The 26,296-nt window shown below is 46.1% G+C and overlaps 1 long non-coding RNA gene across 1 annotated transcript; it reads left to right on the plus strand.

Moving 5' to 3' along the window:
• Nucleotides 1-364: 364 nt before the first annotated feature.
• LOC140065594 (uncharacterized) lies at nucleotides 365-25,368 on the plus strand. The gene is made up of 5 exons (XR_011847975.1): nucleotides 365-424; nucleotides 500-559; nucleotides 748-786; nucleotides 14,334-14,505; nucleotides 23,800-25,368. It is a non-coding gene; the product is annotated as an uncharacterized lncRNA (long non-coding RNA).
• Nucleotides 25,369-26,296: the final 928 nt, after the last annotated feature.

The following is a 26,296-nucleotide window of genomic DNA, read 5'->3' on the forward strand; positions in this document are numbered from 1 at the left end:
GCACCAGATGTACTAAATGGTCAGAACTTCTTGATCAAAGTTTATGGACCCAACGCTGAAATCTGTGACAAGGCTCCCAACCATCCAATAATATATATATCGCTCGTCTCTTCTTCTCACGTGCAGGGACTATAAGGACGTACTAGACCCCCAGGGATAAGGTTCTGCAACAAACTCCTCACCACTATCTGATTCTATTTTCTGTATGAATATTCTGTATGAAGTAAGAAACAGACTATTCAGATTCTTTCTAAACAAATGTTTCATTCAGACTCTGAATGTACCTGTTGTTCAATTGTGTAACTGAGCGGCTCCACCCAGGAAATTTCCAAAATTCAATTAAAATGTCTCTAATTGGTCCCTGGTCTGGAGACCTGAGAGCAAGTAACAAGCAGTCACTCTCCAGAGGAAGACGCCCGGACAGGTATCTGTCTCCATTATTTCCTTCTATAATTCCAGCTACATCTCTCATATCTCACACTTTATTTTGTATTTTTAGATAAGATTTTACAGATTTGGCAGTAGATGTCTCCAATCACAGCCCTGATCTTATCTTCAGGTATTAGTATTGTGTTATTCATTCATATGATAAATATTTAATTTAAAAATATTATTATGATGAATATTGTTCTACTTTTAATTATAATTTTTATTATTTTTATCCTTAAATTGTTTTGCAACCTTATTTAAAATTATTTAACTTAAAGCAGTAGATTAACCCATGATGTACTTTGCATTTTATCTTAGGTATTATCTTTGCCTCTTGTGTTCCAAAACCAGGTTTGAGTGAGTAAAGTTAAAAAACACTTTTCTTTTATTATGTTCATCATATTTATATGTAATGAGTTTGTCAAGAATTTTTATCAATTGTACTGACATTGATTTAGTACTGAAGACCTCAACATGAGTTTGGATTTTGCCTCCACATTACATATTACGTATATCCTCGAGTATAAGCTGAGATCCTTAATTTTAACACAAAAAAATGGAAAAACATTTTGGGGCTCATTTACTAATGGCTCCGCAGCCGCACTTTCGTCGGGTGTTTCGAATTTTTCCGTTTTGAGCCAAATTCCTGCACCGGGAAGAAGCAGGTGAACTCCGGCGGACCTCGGTACAGCAGCAAGGATATCGGGCACATGACCTTACTGAATCACGGCAGAACCCGGATCCTCGTCGGAGAGCGCGCTGTGGCATCGTGACAGGACCGGGTAAGTAAATGAGCCCCATTGAATCGAGTATAAGCCAAGGGCAGGAAATGCATTGGTCAAAGCCTCTCCAGTATAAAGCCTGCCAGCCTCTGTAGTATATAACCAGCCAGCAGGGGTGTAGCAATGGAAGAGAAGGGCCCGGACCATGGCAGTCATCTCTGCCTAGCTTGCGGCAGTATATCGCTACAGGGAGTATCCTGGTGGGTAGAGCGGTTGGGGGTGCGGCAAACACAGTGAGTGGGTTGGGTGGTTGGGTTTTGCAGGCCGGAGATCACGGTGGGTGGGACTGGGGCCTTCAGAAAAATTAAAAATCCATGTACTCAACTTTCCGACGCTCCCCCGAAGCTCTGCTGATGTAGTAAGTCCGGCAGGCAGTGACGGCTCCATTCGTGTAGGCAGGCACACAAACTATGATGTTGGCAAGCAGCTAACGGCACAGTTTCTGAGCCGCCAGAACAGACAAAGCTTTCACTGCCGGCCGACTCACTGCATCAAGTAGCGGAGCTGCGGAAGAGCGTCGGAAAGGTGAGTTCATTGTTTATTATTTTAATATGCTAGGCAGGGGCTGGCTGTATACCAGGGGGGCAGGCTGGCTAGCTGTATACTAGGGGAGAAGGCTGGCTGTATACTGGGGAGGCAGGCTGGCTGTATTCTTGGGGGGCAGGCTGGCTGGCTGCATAATCAGGGAGACAGGCTTGCTGGCTGTATACTGGGGGGAGGCAGGCTGGCTGTATTCTGGGGGGCAGGCTCTCTGGCTGTATACTCAGGGGGGGGGCATGTTGGCTGGCGGTATACTCGGGAGGGCAGGTTTGCTGGCTGCATACTGGAGGGGTAGGTTGGCTGTATACTGAGGGGCTGGCTATATACTGGGGGACTGGTTATGTACATGAAGAATGACTAGCTATATACAGTGGGGGGCTGGCTGTATATTGGAGGGACTGGCTGGTTATTTACAGGGGGCTGGCAGGCTATATACTGAGGAGGTGCTTGCTGGCTATATACTGGGGGAACTAGCTTTATATATAAAGGGGGGACTGGCTGCCTATATACTGGCGGGTCAGGCTGGCTATATACTGGGGAGGGGCATGCTATATACTGGGGGGGTTACTGGCTATATACAGGAGGGCTGGCTGTATGTTGGCGGGATTAGCTAGCAATATATGGGGGGCTGGCTGTATAATGGGTGGACAACTTGGCTGTTTACAGAGGGGGCTGGCTGTATACTGGGCTGGAAATATACTGAGGGATGCCTGGCTATATAGAGGGGGGCTGGCTGTATACGTGGGAGAGGCTGTCTGGCTATATACAGTGGGTGCTTGCTGGCTATATACAGGGGGGTCTGGCTATATACTAAGGGGGTTTTATATGGAAAAGTAGTTATATTCCCGTACCCGGGCAGCATTATAGTACTTATTTTCTTGTATGTAGGGGGCAGTATAAAAGTATTAAAGTGCACTGGGGCCCACTGGGATTTTGTTAAGCCACTGCCTGGCAGTATATAACCTGCCAGCTCCCTGTAGTATATAGCCTGCCAGCCTCCTGTAGTATAAAGCCTGCCAGCCCTTGTACTATCAAGTCTGCCAGCGCCCTATAGTATATAGCCTGCCAGCCCCCTGTAGAATATAGACTGTCAGCCCCTGTTAAATATATATATCCTGCCAGCCCCCTGTAGTATATCGCCTGACAGCTCTTGAAGTATATAGCCTGCCAGCCACTGTAGTATATAGCCTGCCATCCCCCTGTAGTAAATAGCCTGCCAGCCCTCTGTAGTATAAAGCCTGCCAACCCATTCTAGTATAAAGTCTACCCGCCCGCTGTAGTATATAGCCTGACAGCCTCCTGTAGTAAATATCCAATCAGCCTCCTGTAGTATATAACCTGCCAGCCCCCTGTAGTATACAGCCTACCAGCCCCATTTAGTATACATCAAGCCAGCTCATGTAGTATACAGCCTGCCAGCCCCTGTAATATATAGCTTACCAGCCCCATGTAGTATATATCCTGCCAGCCCCCTTTAGTGCATAACCTGCCAACCCCTATAGTATATAGCCTGCTGGCCCCCTGTAGTATATAGCCTGCCACCCCCTGTAGTATATAGCCTGCCAGCCCCCTGTAGTATATAGCCTGCCAGACCCCTGTAGTATATAGCCAGCCAGCCCCTGTAGTATATAGCCAGCCTGACTCCTGTAGTATATAACCTGCCAGCCCCCCGCAGTATACAGCCTACCTGCTCTCTGTAGTATCAAACAAGCCAGCCCCTGTAGTATCGAGCCTGTCAGCCCCCTGTAGTATATAGTTTACCAGCCCCCAGTAGTATATAGCCTGCCAGCTCCATATAGTATATAGCCTAACAGCCCCTGTAGTATATAACCTGCCAGACCCCTGTAGTCTATAGCCAGCCAGCCCAAATAGTATATAGCCTGCATGCCACAATAGTAAATAGCCTGCCAGCCCCCTGTAATATATAGCCTGCCAGCCCCTGTAGTATATAGCCTACCAGCACCCTTTAGTACATAGCCTGCCAACCCCTGTAGTATACTGCCTGCCAGTCCCTGTTCTATATAGCCTGCCAACCCCTTTAGTATATAGCCTGCCAACCCCTGTAGTATATAGCCTGCCAGACCCTGTAGTATATACCAAGCCAACTCCCTGTAAAATATAGCCTGCCAACCCCTGTAGTATATAGCCTGCCAGCCCCTGTAGTCTATAGACTGCCAGCCCCTGTAGTATATAGACTGCCATCCCCCTAGTATATAGCCAGCCCCCTGTAGTATGTAGCCTGCCAGCCCCTGTAGTATATAGCTAGCCCCACGTAGTATATAGTCTGCCATCCCCCTGTAGTATACAGCCTACAGCCCCGAACCCCCAATATAATGCCTGTAGGAAGAAATCAAACAGTGTACTTACCTTCTGACGCCCCCCTGGCAGGTCCTCTTCTATACAGCGATGCTCCGGCATCGGCTCTGTGTCCCTGTGCAGTCCGTTTCAAACTTCATGAAGTCAGCCGCTCACTGACATCATAGTATGTGCCAATGCTGGAGCACAAAGTAGAATGTCAGGGAGCGTCTGACATCATGATCCCTACCACTACACCCAAATCCCACAATGTTCCTATCTTCCCTTATGGCAACCGCCAGTGGTTCCAGGAACAGATCAAATAACTTGGGTGACAGAGGACATCCTTGTCTAGTACCCTCTCTAATTTTATTACCTTGGACCAAAACCCATTGACATCTACCCTCGCCGTCAGTTCCGTATACAGTAGTTGTACCCAGGAGAGAAAATCCCGACCAATTCCGAGCCTAGTCACTGCCCACAGAAAAGAACACTCCGCCCTGTCAAAGGCCTTCGAAGCGTTCAAAATTCCATATCAGCCCATTTTCTCCTGACTTTATCCACTGTCTCTTTACTTAGATGTGTTTCTATCAAACAAACTATAGCAGGTAAATACGATTGTAAAATATCGATAACCATTCGTCTTTTAACTCTATCCCCCATGCCCATAATATTCCACGTAAGTATTGAGGTCATATCCTAACCAAAAGGGAAAGAGAAAAAAAAAACCCTCATCCCCATCTCTGGCCGCCACCCCTCTCCCCCAATAATGTACCTGGAGTTGCCCTGGTACTCCTGCCTAGGGTAATCTCTATCCGACTTCAGCCCTTATCAACTTATTCATAGACCTTTTGATTCCAGCCATCTCATGCCTGCTTCGGTACTATCAAAAAACTTGTTTTTCTCCTCTTAAATAACTCTTAATCTTGCCAGGAACATAAGGGAATACGTAATCCCCGCATGTGCTAATCTTTTATTTAGTTCTCAAAAGCTCCGTCTTTTTATCATTGTTTGCTTTGAATAATCTGGATATGCTGATACCCTGTGCCCATCAATGGAGGACTCCTTTTTACGGAGAGCTCCGATGATAGTGTGCCTATCTCTGGATGATAATATTTTACAAATGATTGTGCGTGGATAGTCGCTGGCACACAGTGGGCACGTTCAACACAGAAAATAGATGATAGACAATGTATGCCCACCGTGTCCTGTAGCCATTTTTGCAGGAATTGTATGGAATCTTTCCCTTCTACCCCTTCTGGAAAGCCTATAAATCGAATATTTGATCTCTTGGATTGATCTTCCATTTCTGTGACCCTCTCCAGGAGCATCTTATTTTCATTTTTTATTTGTTCAATCAGCTTCCTATTACGGTATTTTCTACAGCCTTGTCCAATTTATCCACTTTACCCTCATGTTTTCCGGTTTTTTTTCTCTTATTTTGTTTAGGTCATCCCTAAAACATTGTTTCTTGTTTCTCCCATTTGTACCGAGAAGTTTTCAATAGCTGGGTTAATCTTATTCACTGCCTGTAATATTTCTTCCCAGATTGGAGGGTTCCCTGAAGAAGGGCCTGTTACCCCTCATCCCCCTCTGTATCTATAGTGGTAGACCTAGACCTCTGGAGTCTTTCTCTTTACCCGTTTTTTATGTTTTACCAGAGGTAGTTTTTAAAATTTTATTATTTCCCTTGAGGAAGTGGTCCCCATGGACTTTCTAGAGGAACCCTTTGCATTTTTATTTAAGCGACAGTCTACCTGGACCAAAGCAGGACACCGGTTAGCTTTCACTTATACCCTGCTCCTACTTATGTTAACTATCTAACCACAAATTGTCCTCCAAAACCCGTTATACTAATGACCACCAGACCGCAGCCTCTGTAGCCCGGTTTGTGTTTGGGAATAAATGAACATACAATACTAGTAGCACTATGGTCATTAGACACGTCCCAGAATACTAATTCCACACAACAGAAATAACGTTAACCATATCTTATCGTCACCACCACCCCCCGGCCAGTCGCTGTGTGATACTTCAATTCACTGTGTGTCGCAAGTGGATACAGAAATACTGGTTTTAGCAGCAGAGTCAATAATTTGGTATCCAAGAACAAAAAGAGGTTGTTTTTGTTAGTATAATCATCTGTCTATAAGGTTAATGGCAGCAGTAGACTTTTCAATAAGACAGACAATAGTTTGACATCCGAGAGCCAGAAAGGAAGATGTTAGTATATGGTAAAGCAATCGCCCGTCTCAGCTTTTAGCCTATACAGTTGTTAACCACGATGATAATTTTAACAGCACAGTCGGTGGCTTGACCCCCAAAAGCAGAGAAAGATGATGCTTGTCGACTAGAGATGAGCGAGCACTAAAATGCTCGGGTACTCGTTATTCGAGACGAACTTTTCCCGATGCTCGAGTGCTCGTTTCGAGTAACGAGCCCCATTGAAGTCAATGGGAGACTCGAGCATTTTTCAAGGGGACCAAGGCTCTGCACAGGGAAGCTTGGCCAAACACCTGGGAACCTCAGAAAAGGATGGAAACACCACGGAAATGGACAGGAAACAGCAGGGGCAGCATGCATGGATGCCTCTGAGGCTGCTTAAATGCACCATTATGCCAAAATTATGGGCAACAGCATGGCCATGACAGAGTGACAGAATGAAGCTAGATAGCATCTAAAACATCCAATAATTGACCCTGACACTATAGGGGACGGCATGCAGAGTCAGCGGCAGCAGCGGAAGGCTAGAGAGTGGCATGGCGACATACCCTAAATGGACTCAGGCTTCAAACCAATGGGTAGCAGAGAGGAACCAAAGGAGGTGAGCAAGAAGCGCTCAAATAATATCGGTACATGATAAAAGTTTGCCAGTATATTTTGTGGATTACACAGCAGGGTGGCGACAAAGTTAACATGGAAGCCATGAAAACAACCCAAAATTCTGCCTGACACAGCACGTTTGATAAGGCGGGCATGTATGGAGGCAGTGAACTAGTAGTAGATTAAAGGTGCTGCAGTTAAAACTATGTTAGTTGGTTCTTGGCATGGAGCTGCCGCTCCGCTGCCAGGCGAGCTTTCGCCAATCCAAGCCCCTGTCTCTAGGCTACTCCCCAAACAGCACTTCTAAGAACCTTTTGTATAAGATCAAGTGTAGTAGCGTTCTTATAAGTTTGGGATATGGCGGGTGAGGGGAATGTAAACAGATGCGCAAGAAGCGCTGAAATAATATCCGTAAATGGTAAAAGTTTGCCAGTATATTTTGTGGATTACACAGCAGGGTGGCGACAAAGTTAACAAGTTTGTTGTGGAAGCCATGAAAACAACCCAAAATTCTGCCTGACACAGCACGTTTGATAAGGCGGGCATGTATGGAGGCAGTGAACTAGTAGTAGATTAAAGGTGCTGCAGTTAAAACTATGTTAGTTGGTTCTTGGCATGGAGCTGCCGCTCCGCTGCCAGGCGAGCTTTCGCCATTCCAAGCCCCTGTCTCTAGGCTACTCCCCAAACAGCACTTCTAAGAACCTTTTGTATAAGATCAAGTGTAGTAGCGTTCTTATAAGTTTGGGATATGGTGGGTGAGGGGAATGTAAACAGATGCGCAAGAAGCGCTGAAATAATATCCGTAAATGGTAAAAGTTTGCCAGTGTATTTTGTGGATAACACAGCAGGGTGGCGACAAAGTTAACAACTTCGATGTGGAATCCATGAAAACAACCCAAATTTCGGCCTGACAAACCTCGTTTGATAAAGGGACGATGTATGGAGGCAGCTTTATGGACGACTTTTGGAGGTAGCAATGGAGACAACGTGTGGAGGCTGCTATGGAGACAATTCAATTTGGATAGTGCCTGTATGTGGCAGTCCAAAAAATTTTTCAAACCAGAGGAGCAGGTAGGTGGCCCTCCAGAAAAATGGAATAGATTGAGTGCCTGTATGTGGCAGTCCAAAAAAGTTTTTAAACCAGAGGAGCAGGTAGGTGGCCCTCCAGAAAAATGGAATAGATTGAGTGCCTGTATGTGGCAGTCCAAAAAATTTTTCAAACCAGAGGAGCAGGTAGGTGGCCCTCCAGAAAAATGGAATAGATTGAGTGCCTGTATGTGGCAGTCCAAAAAAGTTTTTAAACCAGAGGAGCAGGTAGGTGGCCCTCCAGAAAAATTGAATAGATTGAGTGCCTGTATGTGGCAGTCCAAAAAATTTTTCAAACCAGAGGAGCAGGTAGGTGGAGCTCCAGAAAAATTGAATAGATTGAGTGCCTGTATGTGGCACTCCCAAAAATTGTTTAAAACAGAGGACCGGGTCGGTGGCCCTCCAGAAAAATTAAATGCATAAAGTACTATAGGTAGAGCCAGTGGGCCCTGTCAAAAAATAGCCAGTTTCCTCTGCTTTACTGTACAAAGAGCAGGAGAAGGAGGAAAATGAGGAGGAGGAGGAGGAGGAGTGGATAAATTATTCAGGTTGAGCTTCCTTCACCTGCTGGAGATTGGAAATTAGGAGAAATCCATGCTTTATTCATCTTGATAAGCGTCAGCCTGTCAGCGCTGTCAGTCGACAGGCGTGTACGCTTATCGGTGATGATGCCACCAGCTGCACTGAAAACCCGCTCGGACAAGACGCTAGCGGCAGGGCAGGCAAGAACCTCCAAGGCGTACAGCGCCAGTTCGTGCCACATGTCCAGCTTTGAAACCCAGTAGTTGTAGGGAGCTGTGTGATCATTTAGGACGATGGTATGGTCAGCTACGTACTCCCTCACCATCTTTCTGTAAAGATCAGCCCTACTCTGCCGAGACTGGGGACAGGTGACAGTGTCTTGCTGGGGTGACATAAAACTGGCAAAGGCCTTGTAAAGCGTACCCTTGCCAGTGCCTGACAAGCTGCCTGCTCGCCTACTCTCCCTCGCTACTTGTCCCGCAGAACTACGCACTCTGCCGCTAGCGCTGTCAGAAGGGAAATACTGTTTCAGCTTGTGCACCAGGGCCTGCTGGTATTCATGCATTCTCACACTCCTTTCCTCTCCAGGGATGAGAGTGGAAAGATTTTGCTTGTACCGTGGGTCCAGGAGAGTGAACACCCAGTAATCGGTGCTGGAATAAATTCTTTGAACGCGAGGGTCACGGGATAGGCAGCCTAGCATGAAATCTGCCATATGCGCCAGAGTACCAACGCGTAAGAATTCGCTCCCCTCACTGGCCTGACTGTCCATTTCCTCCTCCTCCAACTCCTCCAATTCCTCTTCTTCTGCCCATACACGCTCAACAGTGAAGGACTCAACAATGGTCCCCTCTTGTGTCTCGCCAACATTCTCCTCCTCTTCCTCCTCATCCTCCTCCACCTCCACCTCCTCCGATATGCGCTGAGAAACAGACCTAAGGGTGCTTTGGCTATCAACAAGGGAATCTTCTTCCCCCGTCTCTTGTGAGGAGCGCAAAGCTTCCGACTTCATGCCGACCAGAGAGTTTTTCAACAGGCCAAGCAGCGGGATGGTGAGGCTGATGATGGCGGCATCGCCACTGACCATCTGTGTTGACTCCTCAAAGTTACTCAGCACCTGACAGATATCAGACATCCACGTCCACTCCTCATTGTAGACTTGAGGAAGCTGACTGACCTGACTACCAGTTCTGGTGGAAGTTGACATCTGGCAGTCTACAATCGCTCGGCGCTGCTGGTAAACTCTGGATAACATGGTCAGTGTTGAATTCCACCTCGTGGGCACGTCGCACAACAGTCGGTGAGCGGGCAGTTGGAGGCGGCGCTGCGCTGCCCTGAGAGTGGCAGCATCTGTGCTGGACTTCCTGAAATGCGCACGGATGCGGCGCACCTTCGTGAGCAAATCAGACAGATTGGGGTATGTCTTGAGGAAACGCTGAACTATCAGATTTAACACATGGGCCAGGCATGGCACATGTGTCAGTCTGCCGAGTTGCAGAGCCGCCACCAGGTTACGGCCGTTGTCACACACAACCATGCCTGGCTTCAGGTTCAGCGGTGCCAGCCACAGATCAGTCTGCGCCGTGATGCCCTGTAATAGTTCTTGGGCGGTGTGCCTTTTATCGCCTAGGCTCAGCAGTTTGAGCACCGCCTGCTGTCGCTTAGCGACGGCACTGCTGCTGTGCCTAGAGCTACCGACTGATGGCGCCATGCCCACGGATGGTCGTTCGGAGGAGGAGGTGGAGGAGGGGTGGGAGGAGGAGGAGGCATAGTAGGCCTGAAACACCTGGACCGAGGTAGGCCCCGCAATCCTCGGCGTCGGCAGTATATGACCAGCCGCAGGGTCAGACTCGGTCCCAGCCTCCACCAAGTTAACCCAATGTGCCGTCAGCGATATATAGTGGCCCTGCCCGGCAGCACTCGTCCACGTGTCCGTGGTCAGGTGGACCTTGTCAGAAACGGCGTTGGTCAGGGCACGGATTATGTTGTCTGACACGTGCTGGTGCAGGGCTGGGACGGCACATCGGGAAAAGTAGTGGCGGCTGGGGACCGAATACCGAGGGGCGGCCGCCGCCATGAGGCTGCGAAAGGCCTCGGTCTCTACTAGCCTATAGGGCAGCATCTCCAGGCTTAGCAATCTGGAGATGTGCACATTAAGGGCTTGGGCGTGTGGGTGGGTTGCACTATATTTGCGTTTCCGCTCCAGCGTCTGGGGTATGGAGAGCTGAACGCTGGTGGATGCTGTGGAGGATCGTGGAGGCGATGATGGGGTTTTTGTGGCAGGGTCCTGGGCAGGGACACAGGGGAAGGAGCAGTGGTGTGCACGGCCGGAGGTGAACGCGCTTGTTGCCACTGAGTGGGGTGTTTAGCATTCATATGCCTGCGCATACTGGTGGTAGTTAAGCTAGTAGTGGTGGAACCCCTGCTGATCCTGGTTTGGCAAATGTGGCACACCACAGTCCGTCGGTCATCCGGTGTTTCCTTAAAGAACCTCCAGACTTCTGAAAATCTAGCCCTCGCCACGGGAGCTTCACTAGTTGACACATTTGGCGCTGATGCACCAGCTCTGGCCCTGCCTCTCCGTCTAGCCCCACCACTGCCTCTTCCAACCTGTTCTTGTCGAGGACTCTCCTCCGTCTCAGAAGCACTGTGTTCACCCGGCCTCTCAACCCAGCTTGGGTCTGTCACCTCATCATCCTCCGATCCCTCAGTCTGCTCCCCCCTCGGACTTCCTGCCCTGACAACAACTTCCCCACTGTCTGACAACCGTGTCTCCTCATCGTCGGACACCTCTTTACACACTTCTTCCAGTACGTCAACAAGGTCATCATCACCCACAGACTGCGACTGGTGGAAAACCTGGGCATCGGAAAATTGCTCATCAGCAACCGGACAAGTGGTTTGTGACTGTGGGAATGGTCCAGAAAACAGTTCCTCAGAGTATGCCGGTTCAAATGGCAAATTTTGCTGGGAGGGGGCAGACTGGGGGGGAGGAGGCTGAGGTGCAGGAGCTGGAGGAGTGCCGATTTCGGTGACATGGGTGGACTGCGTGGAAGACTGACTGGTGGACAAATTGCTCGAAGCATTGTCGGCAATCCACGACATCACCTGTTCGCACTGTTCTGGCCTCAACAGTGCTCTACCACGAGTCCCAGTAACTTCAGACATGAACCTAGGGAGTGTAGCTCTGCGGCGTTCCCCTGCTCCCTCATAAGCAGGTGGTGTCTCACCCCGCCCAGGACCACGGCCTCTGACCCCTGCAGTAGTTGGACGCCCACGTCCCCGCCCTCGTCCTCTACCCCTAGCCCTCGGGTTAAACATTTTGAAAATGAGAGTTATAACTTGAATTTTTTTTTTAACTTTTTTTGTTTTTTTTTGTTTTTTTTTGTGTTTTTTAGTTTTTAAAACCAAACGATGCTATCCTATTGCTATGGCTATTTTATAGCCAAGTATGAAAGCACACTGCTATGCCAGATGAGATGACGCTGAGTTATGAAAAAAATAAACGTAAAATAAAAAAGGAAATGGCAGACTGTGCCTAATTGAAATACAACCCCGGGCCCTAATAAATTTTCCCACTTCGGTCTTTGCGATGGATATGTGCGTCACTAAGCGCAAAACACAGTGGTCGCAAGTCTGACTCCAAATTGCTCCCAATTTGATAGTAGATGCACTGCAACAACTACAGCCACCAGCAGATCAACCAGAAATCAAATATATATAACGCTACTGTAGGCGTAATTAAGCCGTTTGTATTCTCCTATGGCTATTTTCTAGCCAAGTATTACAGCACACTACTATGCCAGATGAGATGATGCTGAGTTATGAAAAAAATAAACGTAAAATAAAAAAGGAAATGGCAGACTGTGCCTAATTGAAATACAACCCCGGGCCCTAATAAATTTTCCCACTTCGGTCTTTGCGATGGATATGTGCGTCACTAAAACACAGTGGTCGCAAGTCTGACTCCAAATTGCTCACAATTTACTAGTAGATGCACTGCAACAACTACAGCCACCAGCAGATCAACCAGAAATCAAATATATATAACGCTACTGTAGGCGTAATTAAGCCGTTTGTATTCTCCTATGGCTATTTTCTAGCCAACTATTACAGCACACTACTATGCCAGATGAGATGACGCTGAGTTATTAAAACAATAAACGTAAAATAAAAAGAAACTGGCAGACTGTGCCTAATTCTACTCAAACCCCTAATAAATTTTCCCACTTTGGTGTTTGAGGTGGATATGTGTGTCACTAAGAGCTAAACACAACGGTAGCAAGTCCCCCTGCTAATTCCTCACAATATGGTACTAGCTGCAAATAAAAAAAAAAAAAAAATTATAACGTTATTGTAGCCCTAAGAAGGGCTGTTGGGTTCTTTTAGAATCACTCCTGCCTAACAGTAAGCTAATAGAACACCCTAACGCTTTCCCTGACCAGCAGCAGCTCTCTCCCTAGCGGCATCCAGACAGAGAATGATCCGAGCAGCGCGGGCAGCGGCTAGTCTATCCCAGGGTCACCTGATCTGGCCAGCCAACCACTGCTATCTACGTGTAAGGGTACCACGTCATGCTGGGTGGAGTGCAGAGTCTCCTGGCTTGTGATTGGCTCTGTTTCTGGCCGCCAAAAAGCAAAACGGCGGGAGCTGCCATTTTCTCGAGCGGGCGAAATACTCGTCCGAGCAACGAGCAGTTACGAGTACACTAATGCTCGATCGAGCATCAAGCTCGGACGAGTATGTTCGCTCATCTCTATTGTCGACCTTTACCCTATGATCTTAATAGCAGCAATGATGGTTTTAGCAGCACAGTCAATGGTTAAACATCCAGTAACCAGGAAAGGTATTACTTATTAGTATAATCATCTGCATCGGCATTAGGCCCTTGGAATTAACAGCAGCAATACTGGTTTTCGCAGCACAAGTTTCAGATGCAAGACGCCAATGATATTTTTAGCAGCACAGTCGATGGTTAGACATCCAACAACCAGGCAAGATATTACTTGTTAGTAGGGTCATCAGCCTCGGCATTTAACCCATGAAGCTGTTAGCAGCAATGATGGTTTTAGCAGCACAAACAATAGCATAACCGTCAGTAGCCGGGTAAGAGAGTACTTATTGGCGTAGTCATCCGTCTCAGTTTATGGCCTATAGTGTTATTAGCGGCAATAATACGTTAAACAGTCCCGACAATGGTTAGACATCCAGCAACCAAGAAAAATATTGCTCGTTAGTATAGTCATCCGCCTTGGCAGTTATCCTGTAATATTATTAACAGCTATAATAGTTACACCATAACCTTTCAGGACCTATTGATATAGGCTCCAATCCTGATGTGTAACCAGAAATATTATACATAGTAATGCTACTTTTGACAGGCCACCAGTATAACTCATTCAGCTTAAAATAAACTCTTCTCTACACCGCAATTTAAATAGTGGCAGCTAGGAACGTCTCACCCGGGAGATTGACTTCAGGCTTGCAATCCGCATCTCACACGTTCCTCCAAAAACATAGGGTCCTGCTCCATATACATTGCCCCGCGCCGCGTTTACAATGCTCTAGCCGACTGTGGGATCCTTGTGATCCTGGTGTGCCTCACTGCCGCGTCCTCTGTCCGGCCCGGCACTCAACAATCGGTGCCCCTGCCGCTATGCCTTTGGCCTTCCCGCTATGACTCCTACCGGCTGGGTTACAACAAGAGAGCCTCGAAGGAGGAGTAGCCTGAGATGGGGCGTGTTACGTCATGCCTCACAAGATTCTTTAATTCTATTAAATAAAGTATTGTTTTATATCACAATTCAAGAATTTATTATACAATAATCAGTCGAGTTCTTCATTTTCTCTCTATAGGAAGATGCGTTGCAGTGGCTAAAGGACCATGTTGTGAAAACTGCTTAAATTACTGTCCTTTAAAGGATAAGCTTTGTAGGTCCGATTGTGTTGCTTTTTGTCGATGTAAATCTAAAGGATTAGAACTTGGTTCTTTGAACCATTGCCTTCGAGGAAAATAAGGGCCAAAATGGTAAGAAAGAAAGAGATTTACATGTAAACTGTACAAACATTGTAACTGGGTTCTGCCTCAAGTTGATAAAGATGCAATTAATTCATCTCCTTCTCTTTCTGATATTTTTGTTAATATTGTTGTCAATCTTTTTTTTTCATGTTTATTTTTATTGTTACATTGAATTGTGTCATTGGCTGATCATAAATTATCATAGGCTACGGCTGTACGTAGCTGGTGCTGAAAAATGCGGGTACCGGCCCCGATCCGTTAGGTGGCAGAGGACCTGGGGGTACGATAACATGCTGACACACTTAGTGCCCTACATATTGTGCACTATGATACCTGTCCTACATGCTGTGCACTATGATACCTGTCCTACATGCTGTGCACTATGATACCTGTCCTACATGCTGTGCACTATGATACCTGTCCTACATGCTGTGCACTATGATACCTGTGCTACATGCTGTGCACTATGATACCTGTACTACATGCTGTGCACTATGATACCTGTCCTACATGCAGTGCACTATGATACCTGTCCTACATGCTGTGCACTATGATACCTGTCCTACATGCTGTGCACTATGATACCTGTCCTACATGCAGTGCACTATGATACCTGTCCTACATGCTGTGCACTATGATACCTGTCCTACATGCTGTGCACTATGATACCTGTCCTACATGCAGTGCACTATGATACCTGTCCTACATGCTGTGCACTATGATACCTGTCCTACATACTGTGCACTATGATATCTGTCCTACATGCTGTGCACTATGATACCTGTCCTACATGCTGTGCACTATGATACCTGTCCTACATGCTGTGCACTATGATACCTGTCCTACATGCTGTGCACTATGATACCTGTCCTACATGCTGTGCACTATGATACCTGTCCTACATGCTGTGCACTATGATACCTGTCCTACATGCTGTGCACTATGATACCTGTCCTACATATTGTGCACTATGATACCTGTCCTACATGCTGTGCACTATGATACCTGTCCTACATGCTGTGCACTATGATACCTGTCCTACATATTGTGCACTATGATACCTGTCCTACATGCTGTGCACTATGAAACCTGTCCTACATGCTGTGCACTATGATACCTGTCCTATATGCTGTGCACTATGATACCTGTCCTACATGCTGTGCACTATGATACCTGTCCTACATGCTGTGCACTATGATACCTGTCCTACATGCTGTGCACTATGATACCTGTCCTACATGCTGTGCACTATGATACCTGTCCTACATGCTGTGCACTATGATACCTGTCCTACATGCTGTGCACTATGATACCTGTCCTACATGCTGTACACTATGATACCTGTCCTACATGCTGTGCACTATGATACTTGTCCTACATGCTGTGCACTATGATACCTCTCCTACATGCTGTGCACTATGATACCTGTCCTACATGCTGTGCACTATGATACCTGTCCTACATGCTGTGCACTATGTACCTGACCTACATGCTGTGCACTATGATATCTGTCCTACATGCAGTGCACTATGATACCTGTCCTACATGCTGTGCACTATGATACCTGTCCTACATGCTGCGCAATATGATATCTGTCCTACATGCTGCGCACTATGATACCTGTCCTACATATTGTGCACTATGATACCTGTCCTACATGCTGTGCACTATGATAACTGTCCTACATGCTGTGCACTATGATACCTGTCCTACATGCTGTGCACTATGATACCTGTCCTACATGCTGTGCACTATGATACCTGTCCTACATATTGTGCACTATGATACCTGTCCTACATGCTGTGCACTATGATACCTGTCCTACATGCTGTGCACTATGATACCTGTCCTACATGCTGTGCACTATGATACCTGTCCTACATGCTGTGCACTATGATACATGTCCTACATATTGTGCACTATGATACCTGTCCTACATGCTGTGCACTATGATACCTGTCCTACATGCTGTGCACTATGATACCTCTCCTACATGCTGTGCACTATGATACCTGTCCTACATGCTGTGCACTATGATACCTGTCCTACATGCTGTGCACTATGTACCTGACCTACATGCTGTGCACTATGATATCTGTCCTACATGCAGTGCACTATGATACCTGTCCTACATGCTGTGCACTATGATACCTGTCCTACATGCTGCGCAATATGATATCTGTCCTACATGCTGCGCACTATGATACCTGTCCTACATATTGTGCACTATGATACCTGTCCTACATGCTGTGCACTATGATAACTGTCCTACATGCTGTGCACTATGATACCTGTCCTACATGCTGTGCACTATGATACCTGTCCTACATGCTGTGCACTATGATACCTGTCCTACATATTGTGCACTATGATACCTGTCCTACATGCTGTGCACTATGATACCTGTCCTACATGCTGTGCACTATGATACCTGTCCTACATGCTGTGCACTATGATACCTGTCCTACATGCTGTGCACTATGATACATGTCCTACATATTGTGCACTATGATACCTGTCCTACATGCTGTGCACTATGATACCTGTCCTACATGCTGTGCACTATGATACCTGTCCTACATGCTGTGCACTATGATACCTGTCCTCCATGCTGTGCACTATGATATCTGTCCTACATGCTGTGCACTATGATACCTGTCCTACATGCTGTGCGCTATGATACCTGCCCTACATGCTGTGCACTATGATTCCTGTCCTACATGCTGTGCACTATGATACCTGTCCTACATGCTGCGCACTATGATACCTGTCCTACATATTGTGCACTATGATACCTGTCCTACATGCTGTGCACTATGATAACTGTCCTACATGCTGTGCACTGTGATAACTGTCCTACATGCTGTGCACTATGATAACTGTCCTACATGCTGTGTACTATGATACCTGTCCTACATGCTGTGCACTATGATACCTGTCCTACATGCTGTGCACTATGATAACTGTCCTACATGCTGTGTACTATGATACCTGTCCTACATGCTGTGCACTATGATACCTGTCCTACATGCTGTGCACTATGATTCCTGTCCTACATGCTGTGCACTATGATACCTGTCCTACATGCTGCGCACTATGATACCTGTCCTACATATTGTGCACTATGATACCTGTCCTACATGCTGCGCACTATGATACCTGTCCTACATATTGTGCACTATGATACCTGTCCTACATGCTGTGCACTATGATAACTGTCCTACATGCTGTGCACTATGATAACTGTCCTACATGCTGTGCACTATGATAACTGTCCTACATGCTGTGTACTATGATACCTGTCCTACATGCTGTGCACTATGATACCTGTCCTACATGCTGTGCACTATGATAACTGTCCTACATGCTGTGTACTATGATACCTGTCCTACATGCTGTGCACTATGATACCTGTCCTACATGCTGTGCACTATGATTCCTGTCCTACATGCTGTGCACTATGATACCTGTCCTACATGCTGCGCACTATGATACCTGTCCTACATATTGTGCACTATGATACCTGTCCTACATGCTGTGCACTATGATAACTGTCCTACATGCTGTGCACTATGATAACTGTCCTACATGCTGTGCACTATGATACCTGTCCTACATGCTGTGCACTATGATACCTGTCCTACATATTGTGCACTATGATACCTGTCCTACATGCTGTGCACTATGATACCTGTCCTACATGCTGTGCACTATGATACCTGTCCTACATGCTGTGCACTATGATACATGTCCTATATGCTGTGCACTATGATATCTGTCCTACATGCTGTGTACTATGATACCTGTCCTACATGCTGTGCACTATGATACCTGTCCTACATGCTGCGCAATATGATATCTGTCCTACATGCTGCGCACTATGATACCTGTCCTACATGCTGTGCACTATGATACCTGTCCTACATGCTGTGCACTATGATATCTGTCCTACATGCTGCGCAATATGATATCTGTCCTACATGCTGTGCACTATGATACCTGTCCTACATGCTGTGCACTATGATACCTGTCCTACATGCTGTGTACTATGATACTGTCCTACATGCTGTGCACTATGATACCTGTCCTACATGCTGTGCACTATGATACCTGTCCTACATGCTGTGCACTATGATACCTGTCCTACATGCTGTGCACTATGATACCCAGGCCCGTTTCTACTCCAAGTGTTCCTCATAGAAACACTCATGGCTGGGAGAAGAGGAGCCAGAAGTTGGGGCAGTGTGCTGACTACCTAAATAGTGGTACTGAGAAGAGGGGCTTTAGTGTGGCCACTGCCTATAGACTGGAAGGCGTCTTCAGTGTGCTGGTTACCTAAATACTGGGTGAGGTGGAGGTTGCAATGTGCTGGCTGTCTATATAATGAGAGAAAGAGGGCCTTATTATGCTTGCTACCTATATTTTCAGGTGTGGGGGGCTTCAGTTTTTAAGCTATATATATACTTGGTGGGGCTTTGGGGCAGAAGTATTCTGGCTCCCTTTATAATGGTGGTAGTGATAGGGGGCTTCAGTGTGCTGGCTACCTTAATACTGGCTGGGGAGAAGGGGTTGCAGTATTTTGGATCCTCTTCATCTTCACTTCTCCTGCTCTACAATAAAGTCCCATGGTGGTTACCTGTAGGGCAATACTTGAGAGCTAAGAGCATTTCTGAACATTTAGCTTTCCAACCGAAAAGTCATTTACTTGATGCTTTCGAGCAAGAGAATACCCTAAAAAAAATTATATAAGGGCATACTTTACAGCCAGGGGATCGGAGAGGCGATGCCTGATCCAGAATAAGACACAGACAGACACCATCAGATGCATAGGCACATTCGATGCATACTCAACATCTTTAAGATCTTTAAGGTATTTTGGCCAATCCTGATGGTGGACTTGGACCTATGTGAAAGATTGAACAGTAAGGGTTATTTCCAATACCTACCTGTATCTATATGTGGCTGCTGCATGCCCTTAACTGCATCTTTCAGTATTGCTGGGTTTCTAAGATACTTATGGCTAGTTTTGTATCCCTTAACTGCATATTCCACCATCGGTAGCTGTCTCTGACACTAAGTCTGGGCGCATGCGCAGTATTGCGACTAGGATTTTGTATCCCTTAACCACATATTCCACCATTGGCGGCTGCCTCTGACACTAAGACCAGGCGCATGCCCAACATTGTGGATAGGATTTCGGATCCCTTAACCCCATATTCCACCATTGGCGGCTGCCTCTGACACTAAGACCAGGCGCATGCCCAACATTGTGGATAGGATTTCGGATCCCTTAACCCCATATTCCACCATTGGCGGCTGTCTCTGACACTAACTCTGGGGACATATGCAGCATTGTGGTTAAGATTTTGGATCCCTTAACCACATATTCCACCATTGGCGACTGTCTCTGACACTAAGTCCGGGCGCATGTGCAGCATTGTGAATAGGATTTCGGATCCCTTTACCGCATATTCCACAATTTGCGGCTGTCTCTGACACTAATTTCGGGCGCATGCGCAGTATTGTGGTTAGGATTTTGGATCCCTTAACTGCATATTTCACCATTGGCAGCTGTTTCTGACACTAACTCCGGGCACATGCATAGTATTGTGGCTAGGATTTTGTATCCCTCAACCATGTATTCCACTATTGGCGGCTGTCTCTGACACTAAAACCGGGTGCATGCGCAGCATTGTGGCTAGGATTTTGTATCCCTTAACCACATATTCCACCATTGGCGGCTGTCTCTGACAATAATCCTGGGCGCATGCGCAGCATTGTGGCTAGGGTTTTGTATCCCATAACTGCATATTCCACCATTGGCGGCTGTTTCTGACACCAAGTCCGGGTGCATGCGCAGCATTGCGGCTAGGATTTTGTATCCCTTAACCGCATATGAATGTAGCCTAAGTATGCATTTATCCACCCCCAATACAACAGCATCGTATTTACTTATATGATGCAAGTGAGGATTTCCTCCCCTACTTGATTGACATATAATCTGTATAGCCAGAGGGCGAACAATCATTGATTGGCCAAACATAGTCACGCTGCCAGCAGTATAGCCCCTTCTCCTGATGAAGCCGGATAGTCCGGTGAAACACGGTGTGGGGGGGGGGGGCTGAATATGTGTTTTGTATTTAGTTAGCAGATAGAACAGTTGTTGATCGGGTAGGTAGCTACATACGGAGGTGTTACAGTGATTATAATGTCATGCCCGCAAGCCAGTAGCATGCGTTTTGGAGTCAATATGGCTCCTCTAGTGACACAAGGATTTCCAGGAAACATCTTTTATGATGATGATCTAACAGTATCCACGCCTTGCACTGAATCGGCAAGTGGCGTTTAACTCCCGGGACAAGCAGTGCTCTGGTGCCACCTACTGACATTACATTTAAATGACCAGAAATAAATAACTGAGAACCTGCCATTCAATAAGCTATAAACAGCTACTATTACCACCATACTAGTGGATACATGTGACTGCACACTATTCTGGCGCTCCCTGGACAAATTTGTGAAAATTTTGAAAGCCAATATAGCCAAATTAGTCCACTACATACGGTGTAATTGTCCATCTTTGATGCCAATATCAACTATACAAATATTATGGTCACCTGATCCTTAGTGTAACATCACGTGAATCACCTTCTTACCTTATACTTTAACTCATTGGGGCAAATTTACTTATCTGGTCCTGATTCGGACGGTCCGACGAGGATTCATGAAGATAGTGCACCCGAGTTCCTGCATCCGTTGCTTCCCCCGCCGAGGTCCGCCAGAGTTCACCTTCTTCTTCCTGGTGCTTGTAAGTGCGTATCTTGCGACACAATTCTAAATGTTAAATCTTGCACGTTGTCTGCATCTGTCGGGTTGTCCGACGGCCATGCCCCCCGATTTGTGTCGCGTGCAAGCCGGCGCCGATGTGCCAAAATGCAAACCCAATGAAAATGCGCTCCGCGGACCTTTAGTAAATGAGCCCCATTGTCTCAAATTTATTTTCCAGTACACATAGTACGGATGTTGATGTGGTTGTGTTATTGGAGCTCCATACCATCTATGCTACAGGCAGTCCCCGGGTTACATACAGGATGGGTTCCAAAGATTTGTTCTTAAGTTGAATTTGTAAGTAAGTCGGAACCGTTTACTTTATAATTGTATCACCAGACAAATTTTTTTTGGTCTCTGTGACAATTGGATTCTCATTAGAACCAGGATTAACAATAAAATTTAATTACAGACACTTCTGATAACTGTTACAGCTGATCATTGTAGCCTAGGGCTAAAGGCCAGAGGTCGCGTGTTCTTAAGTAGGGGACCGCCTGCATATATATGAGTAACATTTAGCTACCTACCTGGTGCCTGACTCATTCTGTGTGTTTAAAGAACATATCCCCCTGTTATAAGCACAAATTGTGCGCTCCTTTTCCCATTTGATGAAAGTTAAGGTTTAATCAGGCTCAGTTATGGACAATTTTATGCTGTCATAGTTTTGGTAATATAATTATATAACCTGCTGAGCATTCGATTCTTCTGTTATGATCAAATTACCCCTGTAGTTACACCCGTGTACTGAACCCAATTCCCATCACTGGGTCAGTACTGTGCAGCTCAGGATCCAGTGCAGAAATGTTATCACTTCTCTGAGATGTAGATGTGGAAGAGCCGGACTGTAGTTACTCATCTCCTGTCTATGGATTTCCAGCTGTGACATAACTACAACTCCCAGCATCCTCTGAGCAGTGCATTCTGGGGGCTGCTATGTTACCGCTTAGAGTGACAGGTTGGATGATGAGACGTCTGGTTCCCCCTCACATTGTGCAGTATAATCCCCCTCTGATTGTTAGGAATATTGGGACATAAATATTTGTAGTATAAGAGCCTAAACGTTACATTACAGATAGAGATGAGCGAGCACTAAAATGCTCGGGTGCTCGTTATTCGAGACAAACTTTTCCTGATGCTCGAGTGCTCGTCTCGAATAACGAGCCCCATTGAAGTCAATGGGAGACCCGAGCATTTTTCAAAGGGACCATGGTTCGGGAATAAAATGTGTTAATTAACTGAAAAAGAATGTCTTCTGATAAGTTAGCAGATGTATGCAAACATCTGCAATCTATTCTTCACTGTTCTGCACGTATATATTATCTCCCGACAAGTTAGCAGATGTGAAGAACAGTGACGAATAGAATAAAAACAGTGAACACAGGATCATTTAAGTGAAAAACGCAGTGAAGAATAGATTACAGATGTTCTGCACATCTGCTTACTTGTCGGGGTGATACGCTGTCCCGGGATCCGCTCCTCTTCTTCCACTGAAGTCTCCCCCGTGCTGCCCGATGTCTGTGTCCCCCATGCTGGCAAATGTCTGTGTCCCCCATGCTGGCAAATGTCTGTTTCCCCCGTGCTGCCCGATGTCTGTGTCCCCCGTGCTGCCCGATGTCTGTGTCCCCCGTGCTGCCCGATGTCTGTGTCCCCCGTGCTGCCCGATGTCTGTGTCCCCCGGGCTGCTGCCCGATGTCTGTGTCCCCCGTGCTGCCCGATGTCTGTGTCCCCCGGGCTGCTGCCCGATGTCTATGTCCCCCGGGCTGCTGCCCGATGTCTGTGTCCCCCGGGCTGCTGCCCGATGTCTGTGTCCCCCGGGCTGCTGCCCGATGTCTGTGTCCCCCGGGCTGCTGCCCGATGTCTGTGTCCCCCGGGCTGCTGCCCGATGTCTGTGTCCCCCGGGCTGCTGCCCGATGTCTGTGTCCCCCGGGCTGCTGCCCGATGTCTGTGTCCCCCGGGCTGCTGCCCGATGTCTGTGTCCCCCGGGGTGCTGCCCGATGTCTGTGTCCCCCGTGGTGCTGCCCGATGTCTGTGTCCCCCGTGGTGCTGCCCGATGTCTGTGTCCCCCGTGGTGCTGCCCGATGTCTGTGTCCCCCGTGGTGCTGCCCGATGTCTGTCTCCCTGCTGCTTGATGTCTCCCTGCTGCTTGATGTCTCCCTGATGCTTGATGTCTCCCTGCTGCCGTTCCGCGCGTATCTCCCGACAGGTAAGCAGATGTGCCGAACATCTGTAATCTATTCTTCACTGTGTTCTTCACTGTGTTTTTCACTTAAATGATCCTGTGGTCACTGTGTTCACTATTTTTATTCTATTCCTCACTGTTCTTCACTGTGTTTTTTTAATTAAATGCTCGATCTCGAGCAGGGGAAATACTCGTCCGAGCAACGAGCCGTTTCGAGTACCTTAATACTCGAACGAGCATCAAGCTCGGACGAGTATACTCGCTCATCTCTAATTACAGATCATTTCTCTTTACAGATGAGATCGATGTCCGATAATGAGAAATCATAAGAAGGAAGAAAGAAACTTCTAATCATCAGAAGATAAAATCCTGGGATCTGAGAGATGATTATTCTCAGTCCTGTGTATAAAATATAATAAATCAGATGTTTTCATTAGTTTATTGAGCTTATAATTTTGGAGATTTGGAACCTGGAAGGTGTAAAGTTTAAGCTAGACCTGTCAACTAGATAGAACTAAAATAGTTACCTGCCTAAACATTTACTCCTCCACCAAAGGTTTTATAATTTTTATTTAGAAGGGTATTATTTTTCTTACCACCACTTTCAATATATATATATATATGTCACTTAGAGGCGTAGTCAGTTTTGTTGCCAGTTTTTTTTTGCCATTATTGTCTTTGTGTGGAGTTATATAGTGTGCATATATATAATATGCACACAAGTACAGGTGGTCCCCTACTTAAGAACACCTGACTTACAGACGACCCCTAGTTACAAACAGATCTGGATATTGGTAACTTACTGTACTTTAACCTTAGGCTACAATGATCAACTATAACAGTTACCACAGGTGTCTCCAATTAAGATTTATTGTTAATCCTGGTTCTGATGACAATCCAAATTCAATTGTCACAGAGACCAAAAACATTTTGTCTGGGATTACAATTATAAAATATACAGTTCCAAATTACATACAAATTTAACTTAAGAACAAACCCACAGAACCTATGCGGTACGTAACCTGGGGACTGCCTGTAAGTATATATTAGTAAGTACAACCCCTAGATATTTTAAAACTGAACTGAAACTGTAAACAGCTCGTATAATGGTATAAATTTGATTCCCTCAAATATAACTCCACACAACAACAAAAATGTAAAAAAAAACTGGCGACAAAAGTGACTACACCCCTAAATGATAATGGCTAAATTGTAATCAATCAGCAATTTCCCCTTCCTGGTGTCACGTGACCCTTTAATGTTAATGTTTAATGGTCTGGTATGAATGGGAATCAGATGTATTACATTTAATCGTAGGAATAACAACATGTACTGTGACATACCGAAAAAAATGATCCCCCTTACTCAGAAACTGGACTACAGGACATTATCCAGGGGTGCAAACGCCCTGAAGCAGTGTGATGATCTCGCCTCAGGCAGAAGATTATGGACTCCTGAGGGGGGGCGGCAGATCGCCGGTAACATGGACTTGCTAAACACTGCCAATACTACTAGAAAATCAATTACATTGGTATCTATAAGACACGGATGTATTGGATGGACAGAGCGGTCAGGCACTTATCCGTCTGCACTGCACCTGCCTGTGTGACTACTGAGAAGACTTTATATACAATCTGCAGGTCTGGGGGGCCTATATATACTTTCTGTGGGGTCCTGCTTATTTATACTATCTATGGGTGGTACTGGCTATATATACTTAAGGAGGGGACACTGCCTGGTTATACTCTCTATGGAGGTCTTGTGAGGGATTCTTGCCTGTATATAGTCTGTACTGAGGGGTTATGTCTGTAAATACTATCTCTGGGGGGACTGTCTTTATATACTCTCTATATATTAAATAGAGAGGTCTGTTATATATATGATGCATATACTTTAATTTGGGAGATTACATTAAAGATGTTTAATGTGTGTTGTCAGTTGTGTTTTAGTGTGTTAGCCAGGTGACATTACACTGACTGTTTTTTTTAGGTGCACAGTGTGGGGAATTTGCTGCACAGAGCTGAAGACATCTGGTGAAATCAGCAGTGATTAGTCACAGCAGAGAGAAATCGTAATGAAGTCCTCTTCCTGATGGAGTAGATTGTATTAGTCGTTCCTCTTTTCCCTCCACTTCCGTTGGGGGGATACCATTGGTTTCGGTACTAGATGTCACTAATGTCTTTGTAACTGACTCCTAGTGTGTGCAACAGCATCAGCCTATCAATGTAGTATCAGTCAAAGGGTGTCTTCATAGTTTCATAGTTTCATAGTTTCTACGGTTGAAAAAAGACACTTGTCCATCAAGTTCAACCAAGGAAGGGAAGGGATTGGATGAGGAAGGGATTTAGGGGAAACAATTCTATATAACATAACCATCAATGTTATTTAGGTGTAAAAAGGCATCTAGACCCTTCTTGAAGCTCTCTGCTGTCCCTGCTGTGACCAGCGCCTGAGCTCGGCTATTCCACAGATTGACCGTTCTCATAGTAAAAAAGCCCTGTCGCCTCCGGTGATTAAACCTTGATTTCTCCAAACGGAGACAGTGCCCCCTCGTCTTTTGATTTGATCTAATCTGAAACAACTTCCCACCATATTTTTTGTATGGACCATTCATATATTTAAATAAATTAATCATGTCCCCTCGTAGTCGTCTCTTTTCCAGACTAAATAAATCTAGTTGTTTTAATCTTTCCTCATAACTGAGACCCTCCATACCCCTTATCATTTTTGTGGCTCTACGTTGAACCCTCTCCAGCTCCAGGGCATCCTTTTTATGGACCGGTGCCCAGAACT

This window comes from Engystomops pustulosus, chromosome 6 (genome assembly GCF_040894005.1).
Source record: "Engystomops pustulosus chromosome 6, aEngPut4.maternal, whole genome shotgun sequence".
NCBI lineage: Eukaryota > Metazoa > Chordata > Amphibia > Anura > Leptodactylidae > Engystomops > Engystomops pustulosus.